The 19,780-nt window shown below is 38.1% G+C and overlaps 1 protein-coding gene across 3 annotated transcripts in view; it reads right to left on the minus strand.

Moving 5' to 3' along the window:
* The window catches only part of DOCK9 (dedicator of cytokinesis 9), a 341,474-nt gene that overhangs the window by 304,521 nt on the left and 17,173 nt on the right, over positions 1 to 19,780 (minus strand). The gene's annotated exons all lie outside the window — the stretch shown is intronic.

The following is a 19,780-nucleotide window of genomic DNA, read 5'->3' on the forward strand; positions in this document are numbered from 1 at the left end:
CTGGGGACGTCATGGTGGGGGGGGAGCAGAAACAGGAAGAAAACAGGCACAAGGAATTTGGGTTGGGGTTCTAATGAAAAACATATGTAATTATACGTAACATAAACTCTATGAAGTTAACTAAATTAACTAGTACTATCCCCTTCTTTTAAGGCTGCAGAGAAGCTATACAGGCTTACTAGGCTACTAAAAGGACTGCCTAGTAAGTCTGTATAGCTTCTCTGCAGCCTTAAAAGAAGACAGATGCCAGATGCAGGCAAAGACAGCTCACGACACGCACTACAGGTTTGCAGTGACTAGAGCCATAATACAAGCCTTAGATGATAAATTCCTAAACCAAGCCATCTGGACTTTTACTGAAAGAAGCCAAGTTTTCCAAAAGCACTGTCAGAACCAAGTATCTGCTGCACCTGCATTACTGGGACATGGGATTTTAATAACAAAAATGCCTTTGTAGCTGAATGAAGCAGAACCTGATCTGAATGCTGTTTTCCAGACAAAATGCTTTGAAGATGACAAAGTTAAATTCCAGAAGTTCTTCTTCCAGTTTAGTGAACAAAAAAAATGTCTCCCTGGAAATATATATATTTTTTTACCAATAAAGAGGGAGCCAAATATATTTTGTGGGTCACTTTGGAATGTATGTACAAAAATTACCTTCCACAATGCTATTGTGAGATCTGTCTTGCCACAGACTAATAGCAGGCAACTCAATTTTCCTGGGCATCCAATTACATTCTTATTTGACATTATTTTGGCCCATTAAATGGTGACAATGATGTTTTAGAACCTGTCTTCAAATACAACAAATCTTAACTGAAAAATATCATCAGTGTGAGATTTAAATATTAGATATGCACAAGTATTTTAAAGATATGTTTATATACCTATAAAGGATAACTAACATTATTTTACACATTGCTGACTCTGGGGTGAAAAAAAGATGTTACATCTGTAATGGTTCAATTAGGCGTGGTCCAGATTTCATAAGTAAGATCAGCAGAATAAAGAAATGAGCAATCCAAAAGTCATCTGTGAATGGATTTATGTTTTGGGACAACAAACTTCCCTCCTCATTCTATTTTTCTAAGCTAAAATAAATCTCATGGAAGTGAATATCTGTTGGGGAGGCTGCCCAGCACCTCCCTTTCCCATTAGTACCTTTTTTTCTAGGCTACTCCTACTCCTGCGCCAAAAATCCAGAAATCCAGATTAGAGCAGTGGGGCTGCCAGAAGCCACATTCCTGTAAATGACCCCACAATGTAATAAGGGGTGGACATCAGACCAGAGCCAAATCCTGCTCTGGAAGGTTAGAGCTGAGCCTGAGATCTTGCCAGATAGCCAGACTCTCGAAAGCCCCATTCCCCATGACGTAGACTAGAAACAGGAAAAAAACAACACAGAAAAAAGAATCTCCAGGTAGAGAGAACGATCAAAACTTAAGGAGAACAGCAGAGATAAGACTGGGAAACCCCTCCGTAGACCCAGTTGCATCCCTGCCTTAGACTCTGAGCGATACCCTGCATCTTTAGAATACATCCCCTCTTTGGTTTAAATTAGTTAGATTGAGTTTCTCTCACTTGCAACCAAAAATCCAAATTAACACATATTATTCCTAACATACAAACCAAACAGACTAAGAAATGGTCTTGAAATTCTAGAAGCTGACATAGTGGGACTGAAATCTTACCACACAAGACACAAAACTTATACACGGAATGGGGGGGGATACAGCTATATTTTAAAATTCCAATTTATAAACAATTACCCTGCCACTCAGACTAGGAAAGTCCTGGCTGAACTGGATGACTGGGATTTCATTTCACCTCTTATTTCTTTACTTAGCCACTGACTCAGGGCACAGTTTGCATTTAAGAGACTTCCACATGTTGCTGCTGCACAATATTCCCCATATAAAATAATATTTATTTTAACATCTAAAAGGTTCCATAACTCTAATGTTACCTTCAGACATTTATAAAATACTGCCTTTTATAAAGAAAAGAGTAACTTATAAAGATAAGCAACTTATAAAGATAAAAAGTACAAATTTTATAAATTTCTAAGTGGAACAACTTTGAAGGTCTTTAAAACAATAACTATCCCCTCCTTAAAGAATGGTAATTTCAGAAACATAGATAAGCAGTCCTGGAGTTCCACACTAGCTTATAACGTACTAAAAGATGAGCAGATGTTCTACTTAGAAAGGAAACGAATTGACATATATTTAACAGAGTTTAAAGATACTGTAATCCACATAGATTTTTCTTTTACTGGTAACGCACTGTAACTTTATTATGGTAAAAACTCATGAGACCGAGATTTACAATCTTCAAAGAACTGCACAACTTTTATTAGGCAATATTTCAAGAGGCAAAAGAATGTGCCAAAAGAGGGCAGAGGAAGCTATAACTTCCAAGTATTTATACAATATCTCTCTCAAAACTGTACATGACCAACAAACCAAGACAAGTATGAAATGTCTCAACCTCAAAACCCAGGCCAGTGACTCAGACGCACACCATAATAGCACTTGGTACCTTAACAAACGGAGCCAGGGCCATGAGCAGAATGAAGAACCTGATGGGCAGGACCCCTCTGCCCTAAGACCGCACCTCGCTTCTTCCACGCAGTTCTCCATACCCTGCACTACTAGGCTATTCACCAAGGGTTCTCTCCATTCACCCTGCTCAAAAACTCACCCAGCAAAGACCCTGGAAGCATTTGTGCTCAAATGAGGCAACACCAGGAAATAGGGCAGAGCCAAGGAAAGCACGTTGGGTGCCACTGTCCATCACTTCAAGATCTCCACCTCTTGGAGGACCCATGAGTCACATGTGGTAGACACTTGCCAGGCCTGCTTTGGCCACATCTCTGCACTATCTATAATTTAACAAAGTCATCACTTTGTTGGCAAAACCAACTCACACTTTGCAGCTCTCTTACTTAACTTCTCAAGTTACGACACTTCCTCATTTTTAAAACACTCCTGCCTTAACTTCCCTGACACCTTGCTCTCCTGAATGCCTCTTATCACTCTGGCTGCAGGGCCCAGATTTCTCTGAGTCTCCCCTTCCTCTACTGGACCTGTAAATGGTGATGTAAACTTCTCGCCTGGAACACCCACAGTAGGCCTCACATTTCAGGTAGATCCAGTATGAGCAGAGATTATGATTCAGTAAGTTTGGAATAGAGCCTAAGAATTTGCATTTTTAACATGTCCATGAGATTTTGGGTTCTTGAGTGCTATTATCAGGTACCTACTGGACTCCTTTATGCCCCTAGTCCAGAGACATCTCAGGGAGTGCAAATATAGACATGAAGAGGTTATCTTCCTTCCCTAATCCACATACTCCTCTGTATAAATGATCCTAGAAACCAACAGTAACAGCTTAAGCTAGGCACATCTCAATTCCTCCCTCCCTTGCCCATCTAATCAATCGCCAAACCCTATTGAGTTTTATATTTTGAATCTGTCTACTTCCTGTCATTCTCACTGCCATTTCCCTAATTTGAACCACCAGTGTCTCCCACCTCTATTACTTTAACAGCTTCTTCAAGAGACCCCTGCCTCCAGTCTTGCCCCTTCCAAACCACTTTCTGCACTGCAAAGTGATCTTCCTAAAAACACAGATCTAACCATGTCACTGCCCTGGCTTAAAATCCTTCAGGGGCTCCCAAATGAACTCAGGTTAAACTCAAACATTTTTTTAATAAAAACTTGATATATATCACTGGCATACCATAAAATTCACCCTGCTCCAGTGTACAATTTAGGGGGTTTTGGTATATTCAGAGTCATGCACCATCACTACTAATTTTAGAACATTTTCAATACCCCAAAAATAAAGTACCCACTAGCAGTCACTCCCTATGTACCCATATCCCCAGCCTCTGGCAATAACTAATCTATTTTGTGACTCTACAGATTTGCCTATTCTGGACATTTCATATAAATAGAATATAAAAAGCCATATAATGTGTGACCTTTGTGTCTGGTGTCTTTCATTTATATGTTTTCAAGGTTCACCTTTGTTATAGCATGAATAAGTACCTCATTACTTTCAATGGCTAATATTCCACTGTATGACTATTCCATATTTTCTATATACATTCTTCAGTTGATAGACATTTGGGTTGTCTCCGTTAATATGAATAAGGCTGCTATGAACATTTGTGTACATGATTTGCATGAACATGTTTTCATTTCTCCTTGTTATATACCTAGGAATGAAAATGCTAGGTCGTATGTTTACATATATTATATATATATTACATATATAATTATATATGTAACATATTGAAGAATTACCAAACTGTTTTGCAAAGTTGCTGCTCCATTTTGCATTCCCACCAGCCATATAAAAGTATACCAATTTCTGCAAATCCTTGCAAAAATTTATTTTCTACATTTTTATTAATAATTATTAGTGGTATCTTATGGTGATTTGGGTTTGCATTTCCCTGGCAGCTAATGATGTTGAGCATTTTTTCACATGCTTATTGACCATCTGGATATCTTCTTTAGAGAATGTCTATTCAGAGGCCTTGACCATTTTTAAATTTGGTTTAAATGGGTTGTCTTTTTATTATTGAATTGTAAGCTCTTTATACATGCAGATGCAGGTGACTTATCAGATATGAGTTGTAAAAAAATTCTCACACTCTTAGAGTTTCTCACATTTCACTTTCTTTTTTTTTAATATTTTTATTGACAAAACAACATATAAACACAAACCTTCTTAACATACAAACATTCCACACTTGGTATATAATCTATGGCTCACAATATCATCATATAGTTGTATATTCATCACCACGATAATTTCTTAGAAAATTTGCATCATTCCATAAAAAGAAAAATGAAAAAACTCATACATACCATACCCCTTACCCTTCCCTCTCGTTGACCACTAGTATTTCAATCTACCCAATATATTTTAATCTTTGTTCCCCCTATTTTTTTTCCTATACACCTTACCACTCCCTTTCATTGATCATTAGTATTTCAATCTACTCAATTTATTTTAACATTTGTTCCCCCATTACTTATTTTTTTCTCCATATTTTTTACTCATCTGTCCATACCAAGGACAAAAGGAGCATCAGACACAAGGTTTTCACAATCACAGAGTCACAATGCAAAAGCTATATTATTATTATATAATCATCTTCAAGAAACATGGTTATTGGAACACAGCTCTACAGTTTCAGGCACTTCCCTCTAGCCACTCTAATACATCTTAAACTAAAAAGGGGATATCTGTATAATGCTTAAGAATAACCTCCAGGATAACCTCTCCACTCTGAAATCTCTCAGCCACTGACACTTTATTTTGTCTCGTTTCTCTCTTTCTCCTTTCGGTTGAGAAGGTTTTCTCGATCCCTAGATGCTGAATCCCAGCTCATTCTAGATTTCTGTTCCATGTTGCCAGGGAGGTTCACATCCCTAGGAGTCATGTCCCACAAACAGAGGGGGAAGGCAGTGAGTTTGCTTGTCGTGTTGGTTGAGAGATAAGCCACATCTGAGCAACAGAAAAAGGATCTCTGGGTGTGACTCTTAGGCCGAATTTTAAGTGGGCTTAGCCTATCCTTTGAGGGGATAAGTTTCATAGGAACAAACCCCAAGACTGAAGCCCTGGCCTATGATTTAGTTGTCCCCACTGCTTGCGAGAATATCAGGAATTTTCCGAAACAGGAAGTTGAATTTTCCCCCTTTCTCCCCATTTCCCCAAGGGGACTTTGCAAATACTTCTTTATTCACTGTTCTAATCACTCTTGGATTTATCGGGGCATCACACTAACCTAGACAATCCTAGAAATCACATGCACTATTCAAGTTTCCATGTATTTATGGTGGTCAATTAAACTGTCCATATAAATTAAATTAGGAAATGCACTAGTCAAAATATAAATTTTGTACCAAATAAACATCTCTTCCTTTAGTCTCACACAGAAGTTGAAGTTTTAAAATATGAATGACCATTTATTTTCAACACCCTGCAATACTGACATTCCTTTGTTCTTCCTTACACAAAAACATTTTTCGGTTTTTACATTTAGTCACTATCATTGTACACTCTAGGCACTCCTAGATTATAAAAATCTCACTCTATATCGCCTATCTTTCCTTCTGGTTTCACGTGCCCCAGCCCTCCTCCCTCTATACTTCTCACATTCAGCTTCATTCAGTGTACTTATATTATTGTGGTACAATCAGGTAGTATTGTGCTATCCATTTCTGAATTTTTACAATCAATCCTGTTGTACAATCTGTTTCCCTTCAGCTTCAATTACCCAATCTCTATCCTATTTCTATCTCCTGATGACCTCTGTTCTTAACTGAAATTCTCTAAGTTCATTCATTAATGTTAGTTCATATCAGTGAGACCAATCAGTATTTGTCCTTTCGTTTCTGGCTAATATCACTCAGTATAACGTCCTCAAGGCCCATCCACATTGTTACATGCTTCATGACTTTATTCTGCCTTACAGATGCCTGATATTCCATCATATGTATATACCATAGCTTGTTTAGCCACTCATCTGTTAATGGGCATTTGGGCTGTTTAAATCTCTCGGCAACTGTAAATAAAGCTGCCATAAACACTGGTGTGCAAATGTCCACTTGTGTCCTTGCCCTCATGTCCTCTGAATAGACACCTACCAATGGTATTGCTGGATCATATGGCAATTCTATACTTAGCTTCCTGAAGAACCACCAAACCGCCTTCCACAGTGGTTGTACCATTTGACATTTCCACCAACAGTGTATAAATGTGCCTCTTTTTCCACATCCTCTGCAGCACTTGTTGTTTTCTGTTTTATTGATAATGGCCATTCTGGTGGGTGTGAGATGATATCTCATTGTGGTTTTGATTTGCATTTCCCTAATAGCCAGAGAAGCTGAGCAACTTTTCATGTGCATTTTGGCCATTTGTATTTCCTCTTCTGAAAAGTGTTTGTTCGTGTCTTTCGCCCATTTTGTAATTGGGTTGTTTGTCTTTTTGTTGTTGAGTTTAAACAATCTTTTTATATATTCTAGATACTAGACTCTTATCTGATATATCACTTCCAAATATTGTCTCCATTGTGTAGGCTGTTATTTTGTTTCCTTGACAAAGTTCTTTGATGCACAAAAGTATTTAATTTTGAGGAGTTCCCATTTATCTATCTCTTTCTTAAATGCTCGTGCTTTGAATTAAGATCTAGGAAACCATCTCTTATTATAAGATTTATAAGATATTTCCCTACATTTTCTCCTAAAAGTTTTATGGTCTTAGATCTAATGCTTAGGTCTTTGTCCATTTTGAGTTAATTTTTGTAAAGGGTATGAGCTATGGATCTTCTTTCATTCTTTTACATGTGGATATCCAGTTCTCCCGGCACCTTTTATTGAACAGACTGTTCTGTCCCGGTGAGTTAACTTGACTGCCTTATCAAAGATCAATTGTCCATAGATGATATAGTCTATATCTGAATACTCTACTCTATTTCATTGGTCAGTATATCTATCTTTATGCCAGTACCATGCTGTTTTGACCATTGTAGCTTTGTAATACACCTTAAAGTCAGTTAGTGCGAGACCTCCTATTTCATTTTTCTTTCTCAGGATATTTTTAGTTATTCAGGTCATCCTGCCCTTCCAGATAAATTTGATTATTGGTTTTTCTATTTCTGAAAAGTAAGTTTTGGGGATTTTAATAGGTATTGCATTGAATCTATAAATCAAATTATAGACATCTTAACTGTATTTAGTCTTCTAATCCATGAACATGAAATGCCCTTCCATTTATTTAGGTCTTCTATGATTTCTTTTAGCAATTTCTTGTAGCTTTCTTGGTATAGGTCATTTGTATCTTAGTTAATTTATTCCTAAATATTTTATTCTTTTTTTTTTAATTTTTTTATTAATCAAAAAAAAGAAAAGAAATTAACACAACATTTAGAAATCATTCCATTCTACAAATGCACTCAGTAATTCTTAGTATCATCACATAGATGTATGATCATCATTTCTTAGTACATTTGCATCGATTTAGGAAAAGAACTAGCAAAACAGCAGAAAAAGATATAGAATGTTAATATAGAGAAGAGAATTAAAATAATAATACTAATAATATATATATATATATATATAAAGGAAAAAGAAAAAAAAACAAAAACAAAAGATACAAACACACAAACAAACAAAAAACCATATTTCAGGTGCAGCTTCATTCAGTGTTCCAACCTAGTTACATTACACTTAGGTATTATTGTGCTGTCCATTTTTGAGTTTTTGTATCTAGTCCTGTTGCACAGTCTGTATCCCTTCAGCTCCAATTACCCATTATCTTACCCTGTTTCTAACTCCTGCTGGTCTCTGTTACCAATGATATATTCCAAGCTGATTCTCGAATGTCGGTTCACATCAGTGGGACCTTACAGTATTTGTCCTTTAGTTTTGGGCTAGACTCACTCAGCATAATGTTCTCTAGGTCCATCCATGTTATTACATGCTTCATAAGTTTAGTCTGTCTTAAAGCTGCATAATATTCCATCGTAGGTATACGCCACAGTTTGTTTAGCCACTCGTCTGTTGATGAACATTTTGGCTGTTTCCATCTCTTTGCAATTGTAGATAATGCTGCTATAAACACTGGTGTGCAAATGTCCGTCTGTGTCTTTGCCCTTAAGTCCTTTGAGTAGATACCTAGCAGTGGTATTGCTGGGTCGTAATCCATTCTGCCATTCTATGTCTTTTGATGGGGAAATTCAGTCCATTAACTTTTAGTATTATTACTGTTTGGATAATATTTTCCTCTACCATTTTGGCTTTTGTATTATATATATCATATCTGATTTTCCTTCTTTCTACACTTTACTCCATACCTCTCTCTTCTGTCTTTTCGTATATGACTCTAGTGCTCCCTTTAGTATTTCTTGCAGAGCTGGTCTCTTGGTCACAAATTCTCTCAGTGACTTTTTGTCTATAAATGTTTTAATTTCTCCTTCATTTTTGAAGGACAATTTTGCTGGATATAGGAGTCTTGGTTGGCAGTTTTTCTCTTTTAGTAATTTAAATATATCATCCCACTGTCTTCTAGCTTCCATGGTTTCTGCTGAGAAATCTACACATAGTCTTATTGGGTTTCCCTTGTATGTGACAGATTGTTTTTCTCTTGCTGCTTTCAAGATCCTCTCTTTCTCTTTGACCTCTGACATTCTAACTAGTAAGTGTCTTGGAGAATGCCTATTTGGGTCTATTCTCTTTGGGGTGCGCTGCACTTCTTGGATCTGCAAATTTAGGTCTTTCATAAGAGTTGGGAAATTTTCAGTGATAATTTCTTCCATTAGTTTTTCTCCTCCTTTTCCCTTCTCTTCTCCTTCTGGGACACCCACAACACGTATATTTGTGCGCTTCATATTGTCATTCAGTTCCCTGATCCCCTGCTCAAGTTTTTCCATTCTTTTCCCTATAGTTTCTGTTTCTTTTTGGAATTCAGATGTTCCATCCTCCAGTTCACTAATTGTAGCTTCTGTCTCTTTAGATCTACCATTGTAGGTATCCATTGTTTTTTCCATTTTTTCTTCTTTGTCCTTCACTCCCATAAGTTCTGTGATTTGTTTTTTCAGATTTTCCATTTCTTCTTTTTGTTCAGCCCATGTCTTCTTCATGTCCTCCCTCAATTTACTGATTTGGTTTTTGAAGAGTTTTTCCATTTCTGTTCGTATATTCAGCATTAGTTGTCTCAGCTCCTGTACCTCATTTGAACTATTGGTTTGTTCCTTTGACTGGGCCATATCTTCAATTTTCCGAGCGTCATCCATTATTTTCTGCTGGTGTCTGGGCATTTGATCAGATTTCCCTGGGTGTGGGACCCAGCTGGTTGAAAGCTTTTTCTGTGAAATCTCTGGGCTCTGTTTTCTTTTCCTGCCCAGTAGGTGGCGCTCGTGGCGCTCGTCTGTCTGCACGGCAGTCGGCCCGGGAAACCGCGCGTGGAGGCGGGGGTCGCTGGCCGCCGCGGCTTGGGAAACTGCCGGTCCTAATTGCCCAGCTGGCCTGAAACGCCAAGCATGACGGGAGGGCCCCGCTATCCAACGTTCCCAGTCAGACCGGGGAGCCACGTGCGTGGAGGGGACCCCAGTCGCCAGCCGCCCCGGCCAGGAAAACGCGCGCCCCTCGGGTATCTCACCGCAGCAGATTCTCCCTGCCCGTTCAGCTGTTCCAGAATGGGGTATGCTGTCTTTTTGGTCTCTGTCGTGACTCCGGGAGCTGTTTCGTATTGTTTCTGTTTCTTTAGTTGCTTTTCTGGAGGAGGAACTAAGACCTGCGCATCTTACTAAGCCGCCATCTTCTCTGGAAGTCCATATTTTATTCTTTTGGTTGCAATTGTAAATGGAATTTTTTTTTCTTCATTTCCCCCTCAGACTGCTCATTACTACTGTATAGAAACACTACAGATCTTTGAGTGTTGATCTTGTAACCTGCCACTTTGCTGTATTCATTTATTAGCTCTAGTAGCTTTGCTGTGGATTTTTCGGGGTTTTTGAGATAAAGTATGTGCTGGTTTGAAAGGATGTACACCCCCTAGAAAAGCCATGTTTTAAACAAAATCCCATTTTGTAAAGGCAGAATAATCTGTATTCAATACTGTATATTTGAATCTGTAATTAGATCATCTCCCTGGAGATGTAACCCAATCAAGAGTGGTTGTTAAGCTGGAATAGGTGACGACATGTCTCCACCCATTTCGGTGGGTCTTGATTAGTTTCTGGAGTCCTATCAAAGAGGAAACATTTTGGAGGATGAAGGAGATTCAGAGAGAGCAGAGCAGAATGACATAGCCACGAGAAGCAGAGTCCACCAGCCAGCAACCTTCAGAGATGAAGAAGGAAAATGCCTCCTGGGGAGCTTCATAAAACAGGAAGCCAGGAGAAGAAGCTAGCAGATGATGCCATGTTCACCAGGTGCCCTTCGAGATGACCATGTTCACTACGTGCCCTTCCACTTGAGAGAGAAACCCTGAACTTCATCAGCCTTCTTGAACCAAGGTATCTTTCCCTGGATGCCTTTGGTTGGACATTTCTATAGACCTGTTTTAATTGGGATATTTTCTCGGCCTTAGAACTGTAAACTTGCAACTTATTAAATCCCCCTTTTAAAAAGCCATCCCATTCCTGGTATATTGCATTCCAGCAGCTAGCAAACTAGAACATAGTATCATATCATCTGCAAACAGTGAGAGTTTTACTTCTTGCTTTTCAATTTTGATGCCTTATATTTCTTTTTCTTGTCTAATTGCTCTGGCTAGAACTTCCAACACAATGTTGCATAACAATGGTGACAGTGGACATCTTTGTCTTGTTCCTGATTTCACTCTTTCCCCATTGGGGATGATGTTAGCTGTGGGTTTTTCATGTATTTCCTTTATCATGTTGAGGAAGTTCTCTTCTATTCGTATCCTTTGAAGTGTTTTCAGCAAGAAAGAATGCAGAATTTTTTCAAATGCCTTTTCTGCATCAATCAAGATGATGATGTGGGTTTTTTGCTTTGATTTGTTATGGTGTATTACATTAATTGATTTTCTTATGCTGAACCATCCTTGCATATCTGAGATGAATCCAACTTGGTCATGGTGTATAATTCTTTTAATGTGCTGCTAGATTCAATCTGCAAGAATTTTGTTGAGGATCTTTGCATCTATATTCATTAGAGAGATTGGTCTGTAATTTTCTTTTCTTGTAGTATCTTTGTCTGGTTTTGGTATGAAGGTGATGTTAGCTTCATAGAATGATGCTCTTTTTTTTTCCCTTAGGAGGGTCTAATTAGGTATTATAGACTCCAGTCAGATTTTTCCAGACCAGACTGGCCTCCTCTCAGGAGGAAAGAGTCACCTGCATCAATTTTCCCTGAGGGTGAAACCAGTAGGTTGACAGACTTTCCTACAAAGCATCTAGACTCCGTGTTTTTCCTATCCTGCCCAGCATGTGGTGCTTGTTTGCCTGCAGGACCCCAAAGCATAGTGATGCAGTACCTTTAACTTCAGCAGACTTTCCCTGCTGGGGGTGTGCTTGAAACAAAAGAGAGGTAGGAGGCTGGCTTTAATTGCTTCAGTTTTCCAGTCCCTGGGGTCTGAATTCCTTGAGCGAGGGATTCCACCTGCGCTGGGTCCCACCCCTTTCTGGAGACAGCACAACCTTCAGGGAATTAACTCTTTTCACCTGATCAGCCTCCTCTTCTCTCAGAAAAGCTTAATTCTGCCCTTGCCCGGGACAATTAGAGCCTGAGAAGCCTTGCAGTTGTATCTAATGAGTAGTTAAGCAGTAGAGAGCAAAAAAAAAAAAAAAACCTTTTCGGGATCCCCACTCCTTGGGTTTGTTAATCAAGAACTTAAGTTGGTATGTTGCTCTCTATGTATCTCCAGGTCTTATGTGCCCTCTTTATTTTTAGGGTCCAGACCTTTTCAAGTATTGCATGCTGTCTGATCCAAAAAACCTCTGGTTTTTTTTTGTTTGTTTGTTTTCCCATAAGCCCTGCCCCCTCTGCAACGCAGCAAAAACTAGTAACTTCAGCTCTTATTCAAGGTTTATCTGAGCTGGGGGCCTATTTAGTAGTCAGAATTTGTTAATTAATTCCACAACTGGAGCTTGATTGAGCTCAGCCCCTGCTGCTCGTAAAGTCTCTTTCCTTTCCCCTCTGAGAACCAGCTTGTGGGGGAGAGGCACCTGCCTCCACAGCTTGGGGGACTCACAGTTCTGGGTGGGATCACAGCTGGCCCAGCCTCTCTAGATGCTGTGTGTCTGGTCACTGATGTGGCCCCAGCAGGTGTTCTGTACTATTCTAGGCTATTTACTAGCTGCTCTGGAGGATGAACTATATTTCACACCTCACTAAGCCACCATATTGGAATGTCTCCCCATTTCACCTTCTTGATAGTGTCCTTTAACACACAAACATTATCAGTTTTGATATAGTCCAATTCACATACTTTCTGTTTTCTTATTTGTGCTTTCGGTGTCATATCTTAGCAAATAATACCTATTTCAACATCACAAAGATATACTCTTATGTTTTATTCTAAGAGGTTTATAGTTTTAGCTCTTACATTTAGGTCTTTCATCTATCTTGAGTTAACTGTGGTATGAAGTAGGGGTCTTTTCACTCTTATTTTAATACAATTTTATTGATATATTATATATTCACATACCATATAATCATCCAAACTGTACAATCAGTAGTTTACAGTATCATCATATAGCTGTGCATACATCATCACAAATGAATTCTGAACATTTTCAGTTCTCCGAAAACAAAGAAAAGTAAAAAAGAACACCCAAAACATCCCATATTTCCCCTTCCACCTATTTTTTTTTGTCTTTTTTTTTCTTCTTACTCATCTGTCCATACGCTGGATAAAGGGAGCATCACACCCAAGGTTTTCACAATCACGTGGTCACACCTTTAAAACTCTATTGTTATTCAATCATCTTCAAGAATCAAGTCTACTGGATTACAGTTCAAATGTTTTTGGTATTTCCTTTAGCTACACCAAAAACCGAAAAGGGATAGCTATACACTGCATAAGAATAACCTACAGAATGACCTCTCGACCCTTTTTGAAATCTCTGACCCACTGAAACTTTACTTTGTTTCATTTCTCTTCCCCCTTTTGGTCAAGAAGGCTTTCTCAATCTCATGATGCCATGGCCAGGTTCATCCCCTGGAGTAATATCCCATGTTGCCAGGGAGATATATACCCTTGGGAGTCATGTCCCAGTAGGTGGTAGGGCAGAGAGTTCACCTGTGGAGTTGGCGTCGAGAGAGGCCACATCTGAGCACAAAAGAGGCTCTCTGAGGAAAACTCTTCAGCATAATCATAAGTGGGCTTAGCTTCCCCTTCATAGAAATGTTTCACAAAGGCCAGCCCCAAGATTGAGGGCCTGGCCCATCAAAATGGCAGTCCCCAATGAATGCAAGAATATCAGCTCTTCCCCAGGTGGGGGGGGTTAATGTTTCCACCTTTTTCCCCTGGTCCCTCAAGGGGACTCTACAAATACTTTTTAATCTTCCGCCCAGATTACTCTGGATATATTACGGCATCATACCTACCTGTACAAACCAGCAAGACCTCACTTCCTATTCAGGGTTCCTTGTAGTTATAAGTTCAAGTAAGCTGACCATTCAAATTATATTAGATAACGTGCTATCAGAAATATAAATTTTGCATCAAATAAACATCTCTTCCTTTGGTCTCACACAGAAGTTGAAATTTTAAAATAAGCCAATATTATCTTTTACCCTTCAGTCTGATTTATCTTAGTCCTACACATATCAGCTTCATTCATATCTCTAATTGAAGTCTAATCACTTTTTCAGTGTTTTTTTTTCAATGTGTCTTCCTATATTTTTACATTTATACATACATACACATACAGGCAGATATGTGATATGTCTATCATAGGGAATTCTGTTCACAATGTTTGTTGTTTTTTTTTCTGTGGGCAGGGGGCAGGGGGGAATTGTATGGGCTGGGAACTGAACCCAGGTTTCCTGCATGGTGAACAGAGAATTCTACCACTGAACTACCCATGCACCCTGAGTTTTTTCTGTGTTTTTAACAGTTGCTATGGGGGTGAATGTTGAATTTCATACTGTAGAAATCCAGCTCTGAGTCTCAGGTATCACACAAATACCCAAAGTTCCAGGGAACTACCATGTTATACACAAAGAGCACAGCACCTCAAAATTTAGAAATAACAGTTACAACTCCAGAATAGATGAGTCTGCTGTAAGAACTTACAATCTAGGAACCTTTATAATAGGTCTTCACCTGATAACTTATGTTCTAGAATTCAATTATCAGAGTTTGCACATTATAGTTAGTCCATATTAGTGAGGCATTACAGTGTTAAAGTATTTGTCTTTTCATTTCTGGTTTATTTCATTCAGCATACTGTCTTCAAGGTTCACTCACCTTGTTACATGTCTCACACTTCATTCCATCTTGCAGCCACTGAGCAGCGCACTGTATGCATACACCACAGTTCCCCCTTCCATTCCTCAGTCAACACGCCCTTAGGCCACCTTCATCCGTTGCAAAAGCTGAACCGTGCCAAGGTTTTCACTTTCTTCATGGTGTCCTTTTAAGCACAAAAGTTTTTAGTCTTGATAAATTCCACCTCATCTATTTTTTTCTTTGGTTGCTTGTGTTTTTATTGTCATATCTAAGAAATCATTGCCTAATCCAAGGTCACAAAGATTTACTCCTGTCTTCCTCTAAGCACTTTATAGTTTTTAGCTCTTACACTTAGGTCTATGGTCCTCTTTGAATTAGTTTGTGTATGATGCGAGGTAGGGTCCAACTTCATTCTTTTGCATGTTTATATCCAGTTGTTCCAGCACCATTGTTGAAAAGACTGTTCTTCCCCCACTGACTTGTCTTAGCATCCTTGTCAAAAATCAACTGACCATAAATGTAATGGCTTATTTTTGGACTCCCAATTCTAATACCATTGATCTGTATGTCCATTCTTATGCCATTATCATACTGTCTTGATTACTGTAGCTTTGCAGTAAGTTTTGAAATAAGGAAGTTGAATCCTCCAGTTTTGCTCTTCTCTTTCAAGTTTGTTTTTGCTCTTCTGAAGGGATGATGTTGAATTTGTAGATCAATTTATGGAATACTCCTATCTTAACAACATAAACTCTTCTAATCTGTGAACATGGGATATCTTTTCATTTAGTCTTCTTTGATTACATTTAACAATGTTTTATAGTTTTTGCTGTACAAGTCTTGTACTTCTTTTGTTAAACGTATTTCTAAGTATTTTATTCTTTTTGATTATACCATAAACAGATAATTTTCTTAATTTCATTTTTGGATTGTTCTTTGATAGTGTGTAAAAATATAATTGATTTTGCATATTAATTTATGTTGTATGCTTGCTAAACTCATAGTCTTAAGTTCATTATTTCTTAACATGTCTTAGAAGGCCCTTTGTATTGAGCCCCCTCTCTTACCTCTTCCGAGCCCTCTCATCTCTCCCAGCTGGGGCTTTAGGCTTGGCCATATTGAGCAAATATTTTTTTTTAATTTTTATTAATAAAATCAATCAACATACAATATGAACATTCTTTTTTCATCACATAGTTGTATATTCATCATCATGATCATTTCTTAGAATATTTTCATCAATTCAGAAAAAGAAATAAAAAGAAAACAGAAAAGAAATCATACATACCATACCCCTTACCCTTCCCTTTCATTGATCACTAACATTACAATCTACTAAATTTATTTTAACATTTGTTCCCCCTATTATTTATTTATTTTTAATCCATATGTTTTACTCATCTATCTGTCCATAAGGTAGATAAAAGAAGCATCAAACACAAGGTTTTCACAATCACACAGTCACACTGAGAAAGCTATATCATTACACAATCATCTTTAAGAAACACGGCTACTGGAACACAGCTCTACATTTTCAGGCAGTTCCCTCCAGCCTCTCTGTTATGCCTTAACTAAAAAGGTGATATCTAATGTGTAAGAATAACCTCCAGGATAACCTCTCAACTCCATTTGGAATCTCCTACACTATCTATAAGAAAATAACTATTGGATTTGATAATAAACATGTTCTCACAGACAAAAAAAAAATCCCAAAATAGTTTAGTCTAATGCCATATAAGGATCAGTCTCACTGTCTTTATAATCCAAAACTGACTGAAAGAATGATTTGCTGACAGCTGCTCTATAAATATTTACTGAGACAAAACAGTGGAGTTCAAACTCCTTCATTCCATAGAACACCTAAGCATTTGCTAATATAGCAAGACAGAGAGAGAAGGAGAGGGTAAAGAAGACAAAGAAGGATAGCATAAGCAGTTACAATCTGAATTTTATTTTACTCTTCTGCATCTTCTCTTTTATACTCTTTACCTTCCTTACAGTCAAGGTACTCTAAGATTCTCAGACCTACACACACACACAAAATACTCACTGATATAAATCTCTGTCTCTCTTTAGAGACTCCCCTTGCCTAGCACTTTCCCCTTAACTGACAAGACACAAAATGCAGTGAGTTAACTGACCTTCCAACTTGTCATTACACAGTTCTCTAGTTCCAAACAAATTTGGAATGATCAGGCATAGACCCAGATTAGACTGTGGAGGTCTGCTTCCAAGGCTATAAAGTTACAACAGAAGGTGTGGCATTCTGGCAGTAGAGCTACCCCACAGTTCCAGAGTGGTCTTTCCTGCCCTTCCTCCCTACCCCCTTTAACCCTGAAGACCCTGATTCCCTCCTTTGCCAAAATGCTCTGATTTTCTGTTTCCACGTCATTATTTCAGCTCACGCCTATACTGTTCAGTTACCTGCGTTTTCTAATTTTCCTATAATAAAGATGTACTGCTCTTGGAATAAGAGGGGATAACTCAGTTATTTTTTTTTTAAGTACCATAGTCCCCTAAGAGTAGATGACATACACATCCTCTTGTAAATCTAAATCAGCAAGAATTTTGCTATTTATTAGGTAGTGATTTTAGACTTTAAAAATAAATAAAACTTGGCTGAAATTTACATTTACTTTTACAGTTTCTTGCCCCCGTCAGGCAAACTTAAAATGACCTCATGGTGGGGAAAAAACCTGTGTAGCTTTTAAAATTTGTCATGTGCTATAAATCTCTGTATCTGACAAGATTTTAAATCACAAAGCACATACACTTAAAACTTTCTTATTAGGCACCATAAATAAAAGGAAAGCCATTTTGACTTGGCCTGCAGAGTGACTGATTTCCTTCCTACCTCCTCATTTTCTTTAAAACAGAGAAAGAATGAAGTGCATTTGTCTACATTCAGTCCACCAAACCTTCTCCAACAGGATATCTCCATCCGCTGCCTGCTTTTTGTTCACTGCTTGTAACAGGAAAACTCGCTTTCCTGCTTTCTCAATACCAAATGGGTCAGTACAGTGAGGGAAAACATCCCCTCAAAACCCACCCCAAGGTTACCCAGAAGGCAAGAGAAACAAAAGCTGGTCCATTCTTTCCCCAAATATTCCACTGGCAGGCAGCCGAGGACTGCACCAGTTCAGTGGTTTAATATCCTGTCGCTTCAGCGGAAAAGAAAGAATTATGAAGCTGCCAGCCCAGAGTGCCAGAATCTACTCTGCTGGTGTTAATATTTGCTGGGCATCCATCAAGATACCATCTTTCACAGAGAGAAAAACCAGCCACTGTCAGACAAGTGACCAAATTAGGAAAAGGCCTACATAAAGGTATGTGGCTTAAAAAAACTATCAACAGAAGGAATCATTCTCCACCTTAGAAGACTATGAGAGAAGGATTCAGGAAACAAAAGAGAAGAATCAAAGTTAAGGTTTTTGCAATATGTCAAAGCAAGGAAGAACATGGAAAAATAAAAGCTAAAAAACAATCTCTGGAGAAAGCCTTGACTAAAAGAGGAAGAGAGAAATGAGACAAAATAAAGTTTCAGTGGCTGAGAGATTTCAAACAGTCAAGAGGTTATTCTTATGCATTATATAGATATCCCATTTTAGTTTTGGGTGTATTGGAATGGCTGGAGGGAGGTACCTGAAACTTCGAGCTTTGTTCCAGTAGCCTTGATTCTCAAAGACGATTGTATAAAGATATAACTTTTAAAATGTGACTGGGTGATTGTGAAAACCCTGTGTCTGATGCTTCATGGGCAGATGAGTAAAAAAAATGTGGATAAAAAATAAATAAATAATAGGAGGGATAAGGGGTAAAATAAATTGGGTAGATAGAAATACTAGTGCTCAATGAGAGGGAAGGGTAACGGATATGGTATATATAAGTTTTTTTCTCTTTTCATTTCTTTTTCTGGAGTGATGCAAATGTTCTAAAAAATGATCGTGGTGATGAATATACAACTATGTGATGATATTGTGAGCCACTGATTGTACACTATGTAGGGACTGTATGTGCGTGATGATGTCTCAATAAAAAAAAAATCTCTAGAATCAAGTTCTGATACATACTATAACATGGATGAATCTCGAAGACATCATGTCAAGTGAAATAACCAGACAGAAAAAGACGAATAATATATTATTTCATTTATATAAAATACCTAGAATAAGCAAAGTCAAAAACAGAAGGTTGGGTGCACGGGTAGTTCAGAGGTAGAATGCTCACCTTCTGTGCAGGAGGAGTGGTTCAATTCCCGGACCATGTACCCAATAAAAACAAAACAAAACAAAAAAACAGAGGTTACCAGGGGTGGGCTGATGAGGGAGGTGGGCCAGGAGGAAAGATGAGGAGTTAATGTTTAATGGGTAAAGAGTTTCTGTTTGAGGAGATGGAAACAGGTTGATGGATGGTGTTGATGGAACAATACTGTGAATGCAATTACTATTACTCAATTGTATACATGTTAGCGGCCAAAATGAGAAATTTTCTATTGCATATATGCTACTACAATAAAAATTTAAAAAAAGAAAAGCAGTCTTTGGTTACGTGGAAAGAAGTGATACCCTACTCATGTTTAGTAAGCCAAAACCCCTTATACTGGTGATGAGCAACAGCCCCTACTCAAATTACAGAAAACACCTTCCCAGCATAGACAGCCCAGCCAAGAGGACAAAACACATATTCCTACCAAACTGGGGTCCCTATTGCACAAAACAGTCACATCTACTTTCTCTTACTTAGAGAAAAAGGGCAACAAAATAAACTGCCTAATTATAAATCCTGTTTCTAAAGAATTGTTTACATCTACCATTTTTAAAGGCATCTTTAATTTTCCCTT

This window comes from Tamandua tetradactyla, chromosome 4 (assembly GCF_023851605.1).
Source record: "Tamandua tetradactyla isolate mTamTet1 chromosome 4, mTamTet1.pri, whole genome shotgun sequence".
NCBI lineage: Eukaryota > Metazoa > Chordata > Mammalia > Pilosa > Myrmecophagidae > Tamandua > Tamandua tetradactyla.